General features: G+C 40.4%; 1 pseudogene; it reads left to right on the top strand.

The window, feature by feature from the left end:
* Positions 1 to 13835: 13835 nt before the first annotated feature.
* On the top strand, positions 13836 to 14414 carry LOC132889950 (zinc finger protein 3-like; annotated as a pseudogene).
* Positions 14415 to 20366: the final 5952 nt, after the last annotated feature.

Raw genomic sequence — 20366 nt, 5'->3', positions numbered from 1 at the left:
AGAAAGAGAAGAAAAAGACGTCTTTTTGGTTTTCTGGTGGAGGGTATCTCTTTGTGCGTCCAGATGGCTTGGAATCCGGATGAGAGAGAGAGAGCGCGGAAGTGTCGTTCCATTATTTATGCCTTCATAGAGGACGTGATGTTGGTGATCCCGCCCCGGCGTGACGCAGGTCAACGCGGAAGTGGGCTGATGGGAAATGTAGTTTCTTAAAGAGACAGTGTACTGTACCTACAAACACTTGACCAGTCTTTGTATTTTGCTGCCTTGTTTCTCTGCCAGCCTACAAGCTGTCCTGCTAATCACCCAAAACCTAATAATACTGAAGGCCCTTCTCACACTACAGATTGCGATGGGTTTACAAATACTTGGCGATGAGAAATTGGTAGCATCGCCACCAATCGTGTGATGCAAGGCAAATACCAGAGTTTCGCGAGTTGTTTTTTGGTGTCCCTGTCTTGTGAGTGACCAACAGCATCGTGAAAAATGCCAGTGCCTGCATTAAAATTTGGTGGCGAGGTTTTCGCTGACAAACTAAGTAGCGAATACTCGCAGGTGGGTTTGGGAATACTTCCTGAAGCTCGGGGAACCTTCTTCGAGCCTCTTGAGATGTATTTGTCTTGAATCCACATCCACGATGCTAGCAGGAGATTCATCAGCAGAGCGGCTTGGCATAGCCTAATCTTCCCTGAGATTTAAAAAGTGCATTTACATTTGGGTATTGTTCAGAGCGTGTTGTGCACGCTCTTGGGACCCAGTTATTATGGAAGACGCCTGATGCTGATTTGACCGCGATCTGCACGCACATATGACACCATTTTTCCAGAGGCTTTGTTTAGTATTTTGTCAAGTATGCAACGTTAGCAGATCTAAGTGTAGGAAGAATGTTTATTAGCCGGTGTGATATTTACAAAAAGAAAATGTGAGGCAAGGCCAGAGTAACAAAACACAAATGAAATCAAAAGCAAAACACAAAGCAGAGTATTTAACCAGAGTCATAATCATGGCTAGAAACAAATGTGATGATGATGATGATGATGATGATACTTCGCAAAGTCTCTGTGAATACACCATCCTTATATGCGCATGCTGATTTGAACTCAAATCAGTATCAGGTGTTTCCCATAATGACTGGGTCCCATGATCGCGCACAACGCACTCCGTGAGAGTGCATAGCCACACAAGCTGCACCAGACTCAAGTGCGTGAAGCTGTGAGGGTCAAGTGTTCGCCTGCTGTGTGACCACAACTTTTAGCTGACATGTACCTTGTCAAGCATCGCCACCAAAACGCCTCTTTTAATCGATAACCCATTGCAAAGCATTGCGAGCTGTAGTGTGACCGTAGCGTAATGAAAAAGGAAATCTGAAGTCTTTTCTGAATAAGTGTTATTCTTGTTTGATCTTTAGCTGTATGAAGACGTGAAAATCGAGATTTCAGACAATAAAGACTGCCTCTGTATGAGATCAGGAGCTCAGTAACACTCTCACTGATTATTCTACCTGACACAGTATCTAGTGCACTGAAAGTACAATAATGGGTTATTTTGAGATGGAGCCTCTGTTTCAGATAATTTAATCACCAAATCATGACTAAATTAACTTGCGTGGTTTTTATATTTATAGAGAGTTTAATATCATACCTAGGAGTGAGGATAACTAAATGTTTTTTCTTTAAGTGCATACATTTTAAATAGCTGCCCCAACATTCGCTTCAGAATAACACTTGTTTCAAGCTCCTTTGATGCGATTCTTTACACGTTCACTCCTCTCAAAGAGGACTGACTCTGGAATGACATGCTCAACAAGCATTTATGGGTGTGATGTTCAGGTGTCCAAATATGTGTATACAGGTTTAGGGGAATACTGGTGGTGCATTTTCATAGCCTCACAGCTCTAGGATTGTGGATTTGATCCTGAGCTCAGGTTATTGTCTCTGTTGAGATTTGCATGTTCTCCCCGTGTCTGTGTACATTTTCTCTGGGTCCACTGGTTTCCTTCAGATATGGGCAAATAGGCTATGCTTGAATTGCCACTAGGTGTGAATGAGTTTGTTCATGCGTGAGTGCATGATGCCCGGCAGTGGACTGGCATGAGTGTATTCTGGTTTACTGGAAAAATGTGTAGCTCTAGAAATGGCAGAAGTGTCAGCATGCTCAAATACGGAAATGAGTGGTGTGGTGAATTGGTGGGTTTTTTTTCCCTCTCTCCCCAAATTCTTATTAACCCCACCGACAGTAGTCGGAGGGGTTATTATTTTCACCTGCGTCAGTGTGTGCGTGTGTATCTGTCTGTCTGTGTGTCTGCAAGATATCTCAAGAACCAATGGATCGATTTGGACCAAATTTTGTACGTGTTGCCAATCACCCAGGAAGGAAACCATTAAATTTTGGAGGTCAAAGGTCAAGGTCATGGCAGAACTTCGAAATTTTCGCCCAATGTATTTTAATAGGGAAAAGGCGGGGTTTGCACTCGTTAGAGTGTCCCTGTCTAGTTATTTTTGTTTGTACCTGCCTGCGATTTCCAAACATAGTAATTGGCCACTTGGTTCTCTTTCCCAAAATGCAGAACAAACAAGTAGCCTAATTTAAATCAACTGTGACCATGACCAAGCATTTACTAAGGATGCTGTAAAAAGAGTGTCTTGCAAAAGTATTCATCCCCCTTGGTGTTTTTACTGTTTTGTTGTGTTCCAAGCTGGAATTAAAATGTATTTATGGGGTGTTGGCACCATTTGATTTACACAATATGCCTCCCACTTTAAAGGTGCAAATTATTTTATTTGTTTGCTTGTATAAAATTTGTGACACAAACAATTTTACAATGAAAAAAAGAAATCTGGACTGTGTATAGGTATTCAACCCCAAAGTCAATACTTTGTAGAGCCATATTTTGCTGCAATTATAGCAGCAAGTTTCTTGGGGTATGTCTCTAGTAGCTTAGCATATCTAGCCACTGGGATTTTTTCCCATTCGTCAGGGCAAAACTGCTCCAGCTCCTTCAAGTTAGATGGGTTGAGTTGGTGTACAGCAGTCTTCAAGTTATGCCACAGATTCTCAATTGGATTGAGGTCTGGGCTTTGATTAGACCATTCCAAAACATTTAAATGTTTCCCTTGAAACCACTCCAGTGTAGCTTTAGCAGCATGTTTAGGGTCATTGTCCTGTTGGAATTTGAAGCTTGTCCTAGTCTCAAACCTCTGGCTGACTCAAACAGGTTTTTCTCCAGGATTGCCCTGTATTTAGTGCCATCCATTTTTCCTTCAATCCTGACCAGCTTTTCTGTCACTGCAGATGAAAAACATCCCCACACTATGATTCTCAGGGTGATGGGAAGTGTTGGGTTTGCGCCACACATGGTGTTTCCCATGATAGCCAAAAAATTCAATTTTAGTGCCATCTGACAAGAGAATCTTCTTCCATGTGTTTAGGGAGTCTGCCACATGCTGTTGGGCAAACTCCAAAAGTGTTTTCTTATTTTTGTCTATATACAATGGCTTTTTTTCTGGCCACTCTTCCATAATGCCCCACTCTGTGGAGTGTACGGTTTAAAGTGGTCCTATGGACAGATACTCCCATCACCGCTGTGGATCTTTGCAGCTCCTTCAGTGTTGTCTTTAGCATCTTTGTTGCTTCTCTGATTAATGCCCTCCTTGCCTGGTCTGTGAGTTTTGGTGGGCGGCCTTCTCTTGTCAGGTGCCATATTCTTCTCTCATGCCATATTTTTTTCCATTTTGCTAACATGGATTTAATTGTGCTCTGTGGGATAGTCAAAATTTGGGATATATATGTTATTTACCAGCTGGGAGGTCCGTATCGTGAAATACCGTGACCGAGGTCTTGAAAGTACTCAGCGAGGCCCTCTGGGCCGAGGTCAGTATTCAAGGCCGAGGTCACGATATTTCACTATACGGACCGACCTTAAGCTGGTAAATAATATATCAGGGTGGCCGTGGGTCCTTAAAAAGTCTTAAATTTAATTTTCCTAAAATAAGGCCATTAAAAAGTCTTAAATTGTCTTAAATTTCAAACCCCGTGGTCTTAAATTTTCAGTCTTAAATTTATGGAGATTTTACTCAGTCATATCGTTAAAATGTGGTACACTTTGGATGGGGAAGAAGTTTAATCGTTTTTGATGCTCACAATTATACCGCGCAGGCTCCGAATCCACCGGTTGCTAGACACACGCGTGCTTGACAACCACTCAGTGCCTGATCTGTTGATGGAGGGTAGTCCGAGCCACAATGGGTAAATGTAAATTTAATGATAACTGGCTGCAAGATGCAAAATACTTGTGGTGGCTGAAAGCATAGTTCGAATTACGGGGGGTACTGGGGGGTACTATACCCCCCAATGAAGACCCAGTACCCCCCAAAGAGATAAAAATATAAGTTTTGGGGGGGTCCGATATTTTTTCTGATATTGTGAAAAGGAATATATAATTCAAACCAACTCCCATTCGGCATTCTTATTGTAGGAACATTTTAATGTAAATTGATTTCAGACAGACACCCTATTGTGGACCGTACCATTTATAGGCCCTGTCCACACGGCAACGGATTCAGGTGACTCCGATACAATTGCTTATCGTTTAGGCCTGGCGTCCACACGGCACCGGTGTTTTGGGTGCCCAAAACGCAATCTTTTTGAGAACGGGTTCCAGAGTGAAAGATCTGGCAACGTTGCCGTTGTGAAGTCGTCTGGATGAGTAGAACGGATTTGTTTACGATGACGTCACAACCACATGACTGAGTGCTTCACGCCGGGTAGAAGTGTAACGAACCCGATGCGAGTTGTCAACAAATCCTATAACTTGGTTCATGAAACGCGCTTACAAAATATTTTCACTGTGAATATTTATTGTGTAATGGTGCAAAGTGAGAGAGAGAGAGAGAGAGAGAGAGAGACTCTGCCCTTAGGGCAGAGTCAATCCCGCCAGCAAAAATAGGGGAAAAAAAGGAGCGATCTCACCTCTTCAGATGTTGGTTTAAGTCCTACAATACATTCCTCAAAAAGGGCGTAGAAGAGCAAATTAATCCATCAACGTGTAGCATTCAATTTATTCCGGACCATTAAAGACGCCGCCTTCCGCGTAGAATCATACGTCATCCTCGCTGCCATATTGGATAGGTCAAAGCGGAGAATAAAGATTCATGTGCTGCGTTTAACATGGGATTACCTTTCACAGGTGAGAAACAACAAATTAATCCATCAACGTGTAGCATTCAATTTATTCCGGACCATTAAAGACGCCGCCTTCCGCGTAGAATCATGTGTCATCCTCGCCGCCATATTGGATAGGTCAAAGCGGAGAATAAAGATTAGCTGCGTTTAACTGTACCAATAGGTTTGCCGTCCAAATGAGATCACATGGGATTACCTTTCACAGGTGAGACTGGAAAAATACTTTTCATTGTATTTGGTCATTATAATGTAATTTTACGAACAGATTTTCCTGACTTTGTGGCTAATATGAAGTCTCGCGCATAATAGTTTATGCGCATGCGTCCTTTCTTCTTCTATTGTTCTGGTGTCTCCGAAGGGACTGTCTTACAGCGCCCCTAGAGGTGTGGCATCGTTTTCAGCAAGCGTTGCGTTGCCATATGGACCTGATATTTTACTGATCGTTGCCCATTTGGACGCGATATATTTTTAAATAACATCTCGTTGCTGTTATCATGTGGATGTAGCCTTAGTCACCGCAGCGCTAGAGCAGGGGTTTTCAAAGTGTGGGAGAGTCAGCCCCCCGCAGAGAGCAAATAAACAACAGCGCCCCCCCCCCCACAAGTTTTGTTGTTGCTATACTTAATGTTCCATTCGTATTTAAAAAAATGGGTGTTGTACACATTTTTATTTTTTTCTTTTACACATTTTAAACATCTGTGCTTTTTGAAAGCATCTTTTTTTTTTTACACATTTAAAACATGAGCTTTATTAAAACATCTTTTTTTTTTACACATTTTAAACATCTGTGCTTTTTGAAAACCTCTTTTTTTTTTTACATATTTTAAACATCTGTGCTTTTTTTTAAAACATCTTGTTTTACACATTTTAAACATCTCATAGCATCGTTAGCTAGCACCTCTTGGCAGACAACACACTGTGGCAGTGGAGCATCTTCAGATCCAGTCCATGAAAATCCAAACTTTAAATAATCATGGTCATACTTCCTTCTTTTTTTGCTTGGCCCAGACTCTGTCTCCTCACTCACTGTAGCTTTAGGTACTAAAAATCGATCCATTTTGTCTCTGGCAAAGGCTAGCTGAAGTTCGCTAAATGTCCGCAATAGTAACTTATTCTGGTTTATTTTTCCTCACGTTGCGCCCCCCGAAGAACTCTGGCGCCCCCTAGGGGAGACGCGCCCCACACTTTGAAAAGCCCTGCGCTAGAAGCAATAGCTTCTAGTCCACACCGTATTCAGCTGATTCATCAGATACAGTCCATGGGTTTGCAGCAATTTATACAGTCTGTGGTTTGCAGCAGAAGACGTGCATTGGTAATGTTAGTTGCTAACCAACTTTTAGCCTGTTGAAAATGTGTTATTTTACAACTTTCATTTATTAAAGTGATTTGTTCTTTCAGCTCATGTCACATCTTTATACATTGAATTACTTACCCACTGAGGCCAGAAGGCTACAGTGGACGGACATTAACGTTAGTTACCAACGTTAGTTAGCAAGATAAGCCAAGTCTCTGTTTAAATCAAGCTTATTACAGTATGGTATAGAAACGATTCTCATTTCAAAGGAGATGAACTCCATATGTTTCCATTCTCATTTTATCATGAATAAATTATGCCCTTCTGAAATTCATTTGGCACATAGGCCCAACACGTCTGTGTGATTAGGCACAAGAAGTTCTGATGTAGGCCTAGCTAAGCCTATGTAAAATTACAATCAGAACCTCTGGAGACTGGGGGCAACATAAAAAGAGCCAGGTAGTAGGCTAGCCTAGGCAAAATAGCCTAGTACATGGATGTTTTCTATTGTTTTTACTTACATTCCTTTTGTATTATTTTTAAGATAGTCATAGTTTCATCTGAGTACCCTGTTTGAGTTTATTCACAGAGACAGTAGGCCAAACATGAGGAAAAGAAAAGGGCCAGACATCAGGCATTTTTTTGGTGCTAAAAAAGTAGTAAATATTAGCACTAAGATCTACAGACAATTACAGTACAAGTGTAGGTGCAGTTAGGTTTTATACACTGTTCATGTGAATAAAGAAAATGGGTTCCCAGCAGACAGGAGAGGCACAGCAGGACGAAAGAGAGCAAGACATTCAGCAGGACTGTTCTGCATGTGTGTATATACTGTATGTGACTCATTTGTAGTGTTGATACCCAGTTTGTTCTGACAAAGAAGGTTATCAGGTTGTACTGCTGTTTTTCTTCTGTGGTAGTACTGTATGGTTTGTCATGCTTCTTAATGACATTAAAAATTATTGTTCAGAGTTATTGTGTTGAGTTACTGACACCGACTTCCATAGACGAGACGGGACAGGACTGGGGGGGGGGGATTGATATGATAGTGGACCATGATGGTACCCCCCAATTATGGTGGGGTAATTCGCACTCTGGCTGAAAGCTGTACCCAAAGATGCCAACGAGGCATACTGTGTAGCATGCTGTAAGACTTTTAAGTTGGGCACAGTGGGGAGAAGAGCGCCAAGCACGTTGCTTTTGCTAAAGGCCGCGAGCATCAGCCTCAAATATCCGACTTCAGCGCTGCCACCACTAACGGTCGTGGAGAAGAGGATAGATCTGCAAGATATAAGAGAATATTGTGTGTGTGTGTGTGTGAGAGAGAGAGAGAGAGAGAGAGAGAGAGAATATTGTGTGTGTGTGTGTGTGTGAGAGAGAGAGAGAGAGAGAGAGAGAGAGAGAGAGAGAGAATATATTCTATTGCGTGCATGTGAGAGAATAATATTTTGTGTGTGTGTGTGGTAACTCACGGGAGACTTTTTTTTTGCTGAACATGGGGGAAGTTTATTTTGTTACTGACGAACACAGTGCAGTCTTTATCACATCATTTCTAATAGTACCCAGCGCTAGTTTTTCTCTTCTTCTCCTGTAACATTCCCAACAGGTAACTCTTCTACTCATTTCCCCCTAGTGGACATGTATATATTGCTCTCAGTTTCCACAGTTATTACAGTGTGGGTATCGTTCCAAGTGTTTTAAGAAGTGCAAGTGAGCATACCTTTCAAGTGAGTGAGCAGGAGTTTCAGGTGTATGTGCATTCACATTGTTTAACTGTTGTTTTCTGCATTGTTGTTTGACCAAAGATGGAATTGAACAATTCTGCTTACAATGTGACTCCCCAAGCAGAGAAAATAATAATTTAAAAAACCCTGTTGCATTGGATTCTGTGTGTGTGACTTCATTCACATTTTCACATTGTTACGCTGGATTCAAACATTGTGACTGCATTCTGATTGTCACATAGTTACAAGTTTATCCTATCCTTATATTGTGTTCTGAGTGTGTGAGGAAAAGAAATGAAGTACTTCTACTAGAATAGTGTTTTCTGGTGAATGTTTACAAGAACAATAAGTTACATTAAATTATATAGTTTTTTTTTTTCAAAAGAGTACGTTTTTGCGTGACTTTAGATTTGGTCTTAATTTTTTTTGGAACATGGTCTTAAAAAGTCTTAAGTCTTAAATTTAACTTGGACAAACCTGTAGACACCCTGTATATTTTTTTCTTTACCAAATTCTAACAGAAAACGAGAGCGCCCGAAAGGGAAAACCGAGCCGAGGGGAGCCACCATTTTGAATCCTCATTCACGGCTGTAATGTAAATTGCTTCCTCCTCGGTATACAAGTGCATTTCCATGGCAGGAAAAAAAAAAACTACATTTTGCCACCTATGTAGTCCCCTATTTAAGCAAAATTGAGTCATTCAGGATTCAGCCATGTTTTTGCTTGCGTTAGCAAGTTAGAGGTTTTTAGCTTTCTCCTGAAATGTTTTCTTTTATTTTGTCTTCCTCAGGGTAGTAAAACTTGCTTTCCCTGTGAACAGTCATTGTCACTATCCATGTTGTAAAATTAATGCTATTTTGAATCCTCATTCACGGCTGTAATGCAAATGGCTTCCACCTCAGTATACAAGTGCACTTCCATGACAGGAAAAAAAAAAAAAAAACTACATTTTGCCGCCTATGTAGTCCCCTATTTATACAAATAGGAGTCATTCAGGATTCAGCCATGTTTTTGCTCGGCGTTAGCAAGTTAGAGGTTTTTAGCTTTCTCCTGAAATGTTTTCTTTTTTCTTCTTCCTCAGGGTAGTAAAACTCGCTTTCGCTGTGAAGACTGTCATTATCGATATCCATGATGTAAAATTAATGCTATTTTCCTGAGAAGTTGTGGCAAAAATTTAAGAGTTTTGATAATCTTTTATAAATAAATCTTATTTTTTTTTAAAAAAGAAATGTTGCCAAAAAATTCTATGTTTGTTGTTGTTGTGAACAAGCGAATCGCCAGAGGTCTGTAATCGGGGTCTGTACCATAGGATACAGACCTGCTCACCAGCCAATCAGAGCGCAGGATTTGATGGAAACTGCACCGCAAAAAAAAAAAAAAAAAAATTATTTAATAACTCAACCCTGATCTATACTTCTCCACAGCTTTGTTTCTGACCTGTTTGGAGGCTCCTTGGTTTTCATATTGCTTGCTTAGTAGTGTTGCAGAGTCAGGGTTCTTCCAGAACAAGTTGACTTATACAGACGTCATATGACAGATCATGTGACACTTTGATTGCACACAGATGGATCTTAATTAACCAATTATGTGACTTACGAAGTTAATTGTTGGACCAGCTCTTAAGGGGTTTCATACGAAAGGGGGTGAATACTTATGCACACTTTTTAGATTTCTGTTTAACCTTAATTTGTCACAATTTAAAAAATAAAATAAAATTTGCGCATTTAACAGGGTAGGCATGTTGTGTAAATCAAATGGTGATAACCCCCCCCCCCAATCCATTTTAATGCAACAGAACAGGAGGAGCACCAAGGGGGATGAATACTTTTGCAAGACACTGTATATTATGCAGCAACACATTTTCATGTTTAATGAACATGGTTTTATTCTTTGTGGAATGAAATGACAGCCTTAAAATATTTTGACTGGCTGTAATTGGAGACCATTTAAAGTCTTGGCGAATTTGAAATCAACAGCAGAACTTATGGCCATGTTTAATCATGAAAGTAAGAGCATTTCCTCATGGCTGTGTGGCCAGAAGTAAAGCTTTGTTAGTGAAGCGAATGGAAGAAAAGGCTTAAGTTTGCGAGGGAGCATAAAGATGAAGCAATCGAAAAAGGTCATGTGGTTTGATGAGTCCAGGTGGGTGCAACAAGGTAAGAAGGGGAAGTGCATGAAGCAATGCAACCATCATGCATAGTGGCCAATATACAGTGTTATGATTTGAGTTTGCTTCAGTTGATCACGTCTAGGCTCAGTAACATTATGTGCCAATAAATTGAAATTAGTTGACTACTTGAATGTACTGATTGTGTGCTGTAATCAAAGCCAAAGGTTGTCCAATGAAATATTTATTTATTTATTTATTTATTTGGGCAGGCAGTGTACTGTATGTGTCAATGGAGGAACCCTGACAGTCACTGTTTATCCACATCAGGCACTGGCATCCCATCAGATGTGAGGACCAACATGTATAGTCTGACCATAGTGCTCATGAAGTCAGGAACCCCCAAGATCCCCTCCAAGAAGCAGCTTTTATTTTGTCACGTGTACACTGAGGCACAGTAAAATTCCTCCTCTGCCTCCTCTTTAACCTACCTGAAGCAGTGAACACATGCATGTGCACACAAGTGTGCAATGAGCATACGCATACTCAGAACAGTGGGCAGCTATGCTACAGTGCCCAGGGAGCAGTTGCTCAAGGGCAATTCAGCGATGATTTGGAGGGGAAAGTGCTGTTTATTCAGGTATGATGGGTCATAAAAAACCAAAAGTTCACTTGGGTGTTGTAGGTCGAGACCATCCAGTGTGCTTTAGGTCATTACTCACAAGGTAAACTATTACTGATGATGGAAAAAGAACATCATCCCATTGACAAATTCCACTTGACACTGAATAAACTCAAAGCTGGTTCTTCTGAAATACTGTAGATTGTACAAGCATTTCACGTCAGTTCCTGGTGAGGACCATGAAGAAAATTGTGTCCTGTCTTTAAACAAAAATATTGTTGGAAAAGAAGTGTAGCATCGGGTGAAAAAGGAAGGAAAAATTATTTATAAAAAAGAACTGACTGTTTTCTCAAAATGATTTGTGGATGGGATCAAGAAACATTTGTGGAGAAGATGGACAGGTTTTTGCTCTTTGACAGTCTGGTTACGTTCAGGCTCATTAATCATTTTTGTGAACTCTCAGCCTAAAATGTCTCCTATACCAATGTGCCAGCCCCAATGCTGCGTCAATGCTCATATGCAACACACTAGGGAATATATGGCACATTGCAGCTTGAGACAGTCCAGATCAGTCACTTGCTACAAATGGAACTGGCTGGCACACCATCTGAACAATTGCAGCGTGTCCTTTTTTTAATGGGCTTGCATTTCTCTTTTAACTAAATGACTGGTCCTAGACATCTTAATTTATGTATTTATGTTGGCTTACTTCTTTATTAAATCTATTGATATGAATTGACAGTTTTGCAAAATTTCACAGTATTTAATTTTTTTTATATTGGTGTATAATTAAATGAATAAGCAAGTTAAACTTCACAGTATAATCTGTACATAAATCAGTATGTAAGAATGTAAACATTTTGGCCACTCAGATCCATTGGGCTATGGCTAGTGCTGCTCTGAGCTGCTTTTCCAGCACCTTATTGAATCTACCAATATTCCAAGATAGAGGCTCCTGTATCTTAACTCTCAGACTTTCAGAATTGTTTGTTTGGTCTCAGCACCTCAGAAGCTGGCTAAAGCTGCTGTTGAGGATTATTTGTCATTGAAGTAGCTCCTTTGAGGACTGCAGAACTGCATTATTCTGATTATGTAAGACACAGGATCTGCGAGCTTCTCTAATCTGGTATGGCACCTACTGACCTGTCCCACTTTACTTCGTTCTGTGCTGTTTACTTTGCTGTGCTAATCCATCTGGTGGCTGACTTGTTTTCATGGCAGGAGATAACTTCAGAGAAGTGATAACTGTTTGACGAACTGTCTGATTTGTGTCAAGTGAAGTGTCACTTAAGTACATATGTTCATCCTAGAAATCACCAACAGCCCTCTGTAGTCCATGCTGGTGACCCTGATCCATGTGAATTTGTAGACAAGCAGATCTATTCCCAGATCCACTTATTCTCTACTGCTGGTTATTTGAATTACAGATGTAGCAACCCTTGGATCCCAAAGAGAGTCTCGACTGATGCTCAAGGTGTATTTTATTTTACTTGCAGCAAAGTCAGTCCAACATCACCCATAGCACCGTGAAAACTATATCATGGTATACAAAACAGCAAACAAACAACAAATCACCATACCGTTCTCACAGGTACAACATTTCTTAATTGAGACATCAATATTAAAACAAAGGCATTCACATTTGGTTCCAACACTTGATACAAAGTTACAAAAACTTCAAACAAAACATACCTCACTGCGCTCACCAAGGATGCAACATATAATCATTTCTCTTCTGTTGTAAAACAGGCGTCAAAATATCCTTTTCTTTTGCAGTGAAGCTTGAGTGGTGAAGCATGGACATCAAGCCTTCCTAGCTCAAGCTCAAACAAAGCAGCTTCTTAATTGATCACACCTGGTTGCTACCTTTACAGATCTCCCTCTTGTGGAGCTACGGTGTCACTTAAAGGACAAACAGCGCCCCAAGTCCATACAAATCCACACACATACAATACTCACTCAACCTCATAGCCCAACCATTCTAAAGCACAAACAGAAATTTGATTAAATCTTATATTCGTAAATAACATAAAATACAAATGAAAACACATTTATGTAAGTTTTACTCAAGAGAATAACAAAACACTTACAAGGACTATTGTGGTCCTTTACAACAGATTAGTAAATCTTCATTCATTTAGAATCCCAAATGATTTTACTTAACCTCAAACATTCCTTGACACTGGGGTAGTGGTGTTGCATTTTATAATCTAGTTACATTTCATGTTCACTTTGATATTTTTCTTTCACTTGTTCAGAAGTCAACAACTCTGCGTTGCAATTCTTTTCCTGCACAACATGACCTCTTTCCTCTGCATCCCAATTTTACCCAGATACAAACATCCAGAGATGCCAGGATGAAGAGTATTTGAAGCCATGTAAATCGGGAGATGATAAACATGATCTTCACCTACCCTCCAAAGGCTCCAGTAAAAAGCCAACATTATCTGATACTCTCACTTCTGACAATTCTAACAATGATGACCAAAAGGAAATTCACCATTGCTCAGAACGTGGAACAAATTTTGGTCATCAGAGTGCTCTCCAAAAACATGAACAAGTTCACGTAAGAGAAAAGCCATATCACTGCTCACAGTGTGGAAAGGGTTTTAATCAAAAGAGTCATCTGCAAGAACACCAGCCCATTCACGCGGGAAAAACCATATCACTGCTCACAGTGTGGAATGAGTTTTACTCATCAGAGTGCTCTCCTACGACACCAGCGCATTCACACAGGAGCGAAGCCTTATCAGTGCTCACAGTGTGGAAAGAGTTTTATTCATCAGCGTAATCTACAACTACACCAGCGCATTCACACAGGAGAGAAGCTGTATCATTGCTCACAGTGAGGAAAGCTTTTAACTCAAAAGAGTCATCTCCAAGAACACCAGCGCATTCACACGGGAGAAGCCGTATCAGTGCTCACAGTGTGGGAAGAGTTTCACTCAAACGGGTCATCTCCAACAACACAAACGGATTCACACAGGAGAGAAGTCGTATCATTGCTGACAGTGTGGAAAGCTTTTCACTCAAAAGAGTCATCTCCAGTAACACCAGCGCATTCACACAGGGGAGAAGCCTCATTACTGTTCACAGTGTGGAACAGGTTTTGCTCATCAGAGTGCTCTCCTACGACACCAGCGCATTCACATTGGAGCAAAGCCATATCAGTGCTCACGGTGTGGAAAGAGTTTTATTCATCAGGGTTATCTACAACTGCACCAGTGCATTCACAAAGGAGAGAAGCCTTATCACTGCTCACAGTGTGGAAAGACTCAAAAGAGTGCTCTTCAGTCACACCAGCGGATTCACACAGGAGAGAAGCCATATCACTGCTCGCAGTGTGGAAAGAACGTTGCTCATCAGCGTGCTTGCCAACAGCACCAGCACATTCACAAAGGAGCGAAGCCTTATCCTTTCTCACAGTGTGGAAAGTGTTTTATTCATCAGAGTCAACTCCAACAACACCAGCGAATTCGCACAGGGTAGAAGCCTCATCACACCTGACAGTATGGACAGTGTTTTACTCATGAGGGTAATCTACACGTTTACCTGTGCATTTGCACCGGAGAAAAGCAGAATCACTGCTCACAGTGTGGAAACGTATTTATTCCTTCATTTACATTTAAGACACCAAAGTGCATGAACCCAGAGATATTGCATGATATCTAGTTGTCAAATTATATTTGTTATTACTGTTTTTCCTGGAATTAATCTATATTTTGAAAGATATATTTCATTTTTTTATATGTATCTTGAGGCGGCACGGTGGTGTAGTGGTTAGCGCTGTCGCCTCACAGCAAGAAGGTCCTGGGTTCGAGCCCTGGGGCCGGCGAGGTCCTTTCTGTGTGGAGTTTGCATGTTCTCCCCGTGTCCGCGTGGGTTTCCTCCGGGTGCTCTGGTTTCCCCCACAGTCCAAAGACATGCAGGTTAGGTTAACTGGTGACCCTAAGTTGACCGTAGGTGTGAGTGTGAGTGGTTGTCTGTGTCTATGTGTCAGCCCTGCGATGACCTGGCGACTTGTCCAGGGTGTACCCCGCCTTTCACCCGTAGTCAGCTGGGATAGGCTCCAGCTTGCCTGCGACCCTGTAAAAGGATAAAGCGGCTAGAGATAATGAGATGAGAGATATGTATCTTGACGTTTTGTGGAAGGCAGTATATGTAAACTTAGAGTAATGTTCAAAATTAGATTATGGATTTTTTTTTTTTTTTTTGGTTGAACTTGAGTAGTCATGATACAAACCATCACCACACAAGTCAGGCATTAACTGCAATACTAATATCAGTGTAATCCAGCAGCATTACACTCGAACACAACCAGTATACTACTGGAAAGTTTACTTGCCAGTAAACTCGAGTCACATGTAAATAGAGTGGAAACAAAGGCAGGCTTTTAGTTCATTGAGTCTTTTTGCCCATCATCTGCTAATATATTATTTTCTATGGTATTTTTCCATGGTTATTACACAAGATTTAGTCAGTAACATCAAAATAGTTGACTGTGATTTCAGTAAGGGTGTTTGTTCACTCAATGCGTGTTTGTACTGTCCTCACAATGTACACGTATCTGTTCCTTAGGTCATCATGATTTTGTCCATGCTCCTGGTTTGCGTTATCTAAGCCTCGGGTAATATCAATCTCGTCTAGAGTGTGTCCTTTGCATGTACACATCAACATAAGATCAGTACATACAGCGTCTTGCAAAAGTATTCATTGCCCTTGGTGTTTGTCCTGTTTTGTCACATTACAAGCTGGAATTAAAATGGATTTTTAGGGGGCTAGCAACATTTGAGTTACACAACATGCCTACCACATTAAATGTGCAAATTCTCTCTTTTTTTTTATTGTAACACAAACAATAATTAAGATGAAAAAAAAAACCCAGAAATCTGGAATGGGCATAGGTATACACACCTTTCGTACGAAACCCCTAAATAAGAGCTGGTACAATCAAGTAACTTCATAAATCACATAATTAGTTGAGTAAGATCCACCTGTGTGCAAAGTGTCACATGGCCTCTGTATAAATCAACTTGTTCTGGAAGGACCCCAACTCTGTAACACTACTAAGCAAGCAACATGAAAACCAAGGAGTACTCCAAACAGGTCAGAGACAAAGTTGTGGAGAAGTATAGATCAAGGTTAAGTTATTAAAAAAAAATCCCAAACTTTGAATATCCCATGGAGCACAATTAAATCCATGATACCAAAATGGAAAGAATATGGCACCACTACAAACCTGATAAGAGAAGGCCACCCAACAAAACTTACAAACCGGGCAAAGAGGGCATTAATCAGAGATGCAACAAAGATAACACTGAAGGAGCTGCAAAGATCCACAGCGGAGATAGGAGTATCTGTCCATAGGACCACTTTAAGCTATACACTCCACAGAGTGGGACTTTATGGAAGAGTGGCCAGAAAAGTCATTACTTTAAGAAAACGCGTTTGGAGTTTACCCGACAGTATTTGACGGACTCCCCAAACACATGGAAGAAGATTCTTTGGTCAGATGAGACTAAAATTGAACTTTTTGGCCATCATGGGAAACGCCATATTTGGCACAAACCCAACACTTCCCACCACCTGAGAACACTGCTCCTCCAGTGAAGCATGGTGGTGGCAGCATCATGCTGTGGGGATCTTTTTCATCTGCAGGGACAGTAATGCTGGTCAGGATTGAAGGAAAGATGTATGGCACTAAATACAGGGCAATTCTGGAGGAAAACCTGTTTGAGTCGACCAGAGGTTTGAGACTGAGACGAAGATTCAAATTCCAGCATGACTGACCCTAAGCATATTGCTGAAGCTACACTGGTTTAAAGGGATAGATTCAGATATCTTGGAATGGCCTAATCAAAGCCCAAACCTCAATCCAATTGAGACTATGTGGCATAACATGAAGATTGCTGTACACCAATGCAACCCATCTAACTTGAAGGAGATGGAGCAGTTTTGCCTTGAGGAATGGCCAAAAATACCAGTGGCTAGATGTGCTAAGCTAATAGAGACATACCCCAAGAGACTTGCAGCTGTAATTGCAGCAAAAGCTGGCTCTACAAAGTATTTACTTTGGGGGGTGAATACCTTTTGCACATGCCAGGTTTCTGTTTTTTCATCTTAATTATTGTTTGTGTCGCAATTAAAAAAAACACTTTGTACCTTTTAAAGTGGTAGGCATGTTGTGTGAATTAAATTGTGCTAACCCTCCAAAAATGCATTTTAATTCCAGCTTGTAATGCGGTAAAACAGGACAAACACCAACAGGGATGAATATTTTTGCAAGTCACCGTAAACTGGCTGTGTCCAACTTTTGTTTAGCCCAAGACAGTTGCCCAGCTTGTCTTTGTGTGCACAATAAACCATCTCTTTTGTTCTACTCTGGTTCTTGGTTTCCTAATTCTTCAGTCATCTTACGTTTGATGAAGTTGCAGTATTTTAATGATCATCCAGAAAGATTTCCGCCAGTCTAAAATGGTCAGTTATAACATTAAAAAATATTGTGTATGTCCCCGTTGTGCCACCAAAACAAGCCTAACCCCATGAGGCATGGACTCCACAAGACCTCTGAAGGTGTGCTGTGGTATCTGGTACCAAAATGTTCGCAGCAAATCCCGTAAGTTGTGAGGTGGGACCTCCATGGATCGGACTTGTTTATCCACCACATCCCACAGAAACTCGATTGGATTGATATCTGGGGAATTTGGAGGCCAGGTCAACACCTTGCATTCTTACGCATGTTCCTCTTACCATTACTGAATAGTTTATGCAGTGTGGCTGGGCACATTATTCCTGCTGAAAGAAGCCACTGCCATTAGGGAATACCATTGCCATAAAGGGGTGTACTTGGTCTGCAACAGTATTTAGGTAAGTGGTTTGTGTGAAAGTAGTATCCACATGAATGCCAGGACCCAAGATTTCCAAGCAGTACATTGTCCAGAACATTACACTGCCTCCATTGGCTTGCCTTCTTCCCATAGTGCATCCTGATGCCATCTCTTCTCCAGATAGTTTGATGACTTTTGGATGTCCATGGCCCTGTTGCAGGTTTACCAGGCGTCTTCCTTTTGACCAATTTTGGGATGTACTAACCCCTGTACACTGGGAGCACTCCATAAGATCTGCTATTTTGGAGATGCTCTGACTCAGTCGTCTAGCTATTGCAGTTTGGCCCTTGTCAAAGTCGCTCAGATCCTTAAGTTTTCCCATTGTTTCCTGCTTCCAACACAACAACTTGACAAGTTGTAGTCATCCCACTCCTTGACAAGTGCCATTGTAATGAGTTAATGCTATTCAGTTCACCTGTCAATGGTTTTAATGTTACAGCTGAAATAAGGTGCTGGCAGCAGGGTCCTTTTTGGTGCAGTGTGGCAGATGAGCCCAACAGAGTCAATGGCACACCATCAGATGGCATGCGGAAGAGTCACTCAGATGGCCGATGGATGGCATCACTTGCCAAGTCAGTTGTTACTGTGGGGCAACTTCCAAAGCCGTCAGGTTTGTGGCACTTTTGTGCACCCCTTGGCATCAGGTTTGGAGGTCCAGAGAGACAACACGATTGAGGCATGACATAGTTTGTCTTACCTTATTGTGCAATGCGCTTTGTTAGGAGAGCAGAACAGTATGTGAGAACTCACAAGGCCGGGCCATCCATGCCACCGCTCCGGGTGACTCTGTCACTCTGGTGCGGGCCTCGCGGCCCATCTGTGCATCCTAATGAAGCAGTCATCATTGCTTGCAATGGACAGCCGATGACGATGTCGACAGCTGATCACTGTGTAATCCTTGAATTGGTGGAACCTCCTGAATTTCTTCTACATGTTGTGGGTTGAACCAGTGTCTAATGCTGTATTCAAGGGTCCTTGAAAGTGGTAATTTGCAAGTTGCAATAACGTTATTATCCCCCTTTGGACATTCGATGTGCAGAGTGGAAATTAAGTCCTGCAAGCGCACCTTTTGTTTGCTGTGTCAGAGCATGTAAAGCTCATGAAAAGGTACTTAAACTGAATTTTTAAGAGTTGCAGGCCTGAGAGGCTATTGGTTGTATTCTAAGATTCATGTAAAATTTTGAACTGAAAATGCAGCACAGCAGTAAGAATGGACAACAGTGAATAGCTTAACAGCAAGGTTACTGATTAACATCTATTCATAAATATCTATATAAATATATCATTACAAAAATAAATATCTACTACATACCTATCCCGATAAATATATAAACTATCCCCATAAATAAATATATACCATATACACCATATACTAAGTTAGTTCTAATATAACAATCAACCCTATTCTATTTATCCCTCATCATCCTCCGTTAACATACTTCCTTTTCTATATACTTGTTTAAAAATATATAATAATTGATAATAGACAATACAGGAAATTAAATTTCTTGGTGTGATTTTGGATCATAAAGTCTGCTGGAAACCTCATGTAGGATACATATGAGCAAAACTGGCAAAGTGCTCAGCAATTCTGTGGAAAACAAAACATATTCTTGATTGCAAATCTTTGCATACTCTATATTACTCATTATTTTTGCCATATCTGACTTACTGTGTCGAAGTCTGGGGAAACACCTACAAAACCACTCTGCAGCCAATATGTACAATACAGAAAAGAGCAATAAGGACAATAAACAAAACAGGATACAGAGATCACACAAACTCACTATTCATAAAATCACACATGTTGAAATTTATGGATCTGGTCAAATTCAGAACAGCACAAATAATGTACAAAGCGAGAAATAATCTATTGCCAAAAAATATACAAGGAATGTTTAGTGAGAGAGAGGGGGGATATAATCTAAGGGGAGACCTAAATTTTAAAAAACCTATAAGGTTCGAACAAATATGAAAAACGTGCATATCGAGCTGTGGGGTGACTTTATGGAACAGACTGGAGACAGAAATAAAACAAAGTGCAAATATAAATCTGTTTTAAAAAAAAGGTACAAGAAATATTTTACACAAGTATATAGAAGAGGAAGTATGTTAATGGAGGATGATGAGGGATAAATAGAATAGGGTTGATTGTTATATATGGTATATATCGTATATATTTATTTATGGGGATAGTTTATATATTTATAGGGATAGGTATGTAGTAGATATTTATTTTTGTAATGATATATTTATATAGATATTTATGAAGTGTATATGTAGTATATATTTATTTTTGTAATTAAATATTTATATAGATATTTATGAAGTGTATATATATGGTATGTAGTATATATTTTTGTAATTATATATTTATATAGATATTCATGAAGTGTATATATGGTATGTATTTTTATAGGTGTATCAATGTAGTTTGGATTTCGGGGTAGTTAAAAAGGGGTGGGAAATTAAAAAAGTATTGTACTTCTTCCCACTTCTTTTTCGAACAATGTGCGGTGTTTTGTAATGTCTTAGCTCTTTGTTATTTTATTTA

Source organism: Neoarius graeffei, chromosome 8 (genome assembly GCF_027579695.1).
Source record: "Neoarius graeffei isolate fNeoGra1 chromosome 8, fNeoGra1.pri, whole genome shotgun sequence".
NCBI lineage: Eukaryota > Metazoa > Chordata > Actinopteri > Siluriformes > Ariidae > Neoarius > Neoarius graeffei.
Note: the sequence above shows the minus strand (reverse complement) of the source record. Positions and strands in the feature narration are given on the sequence as shown.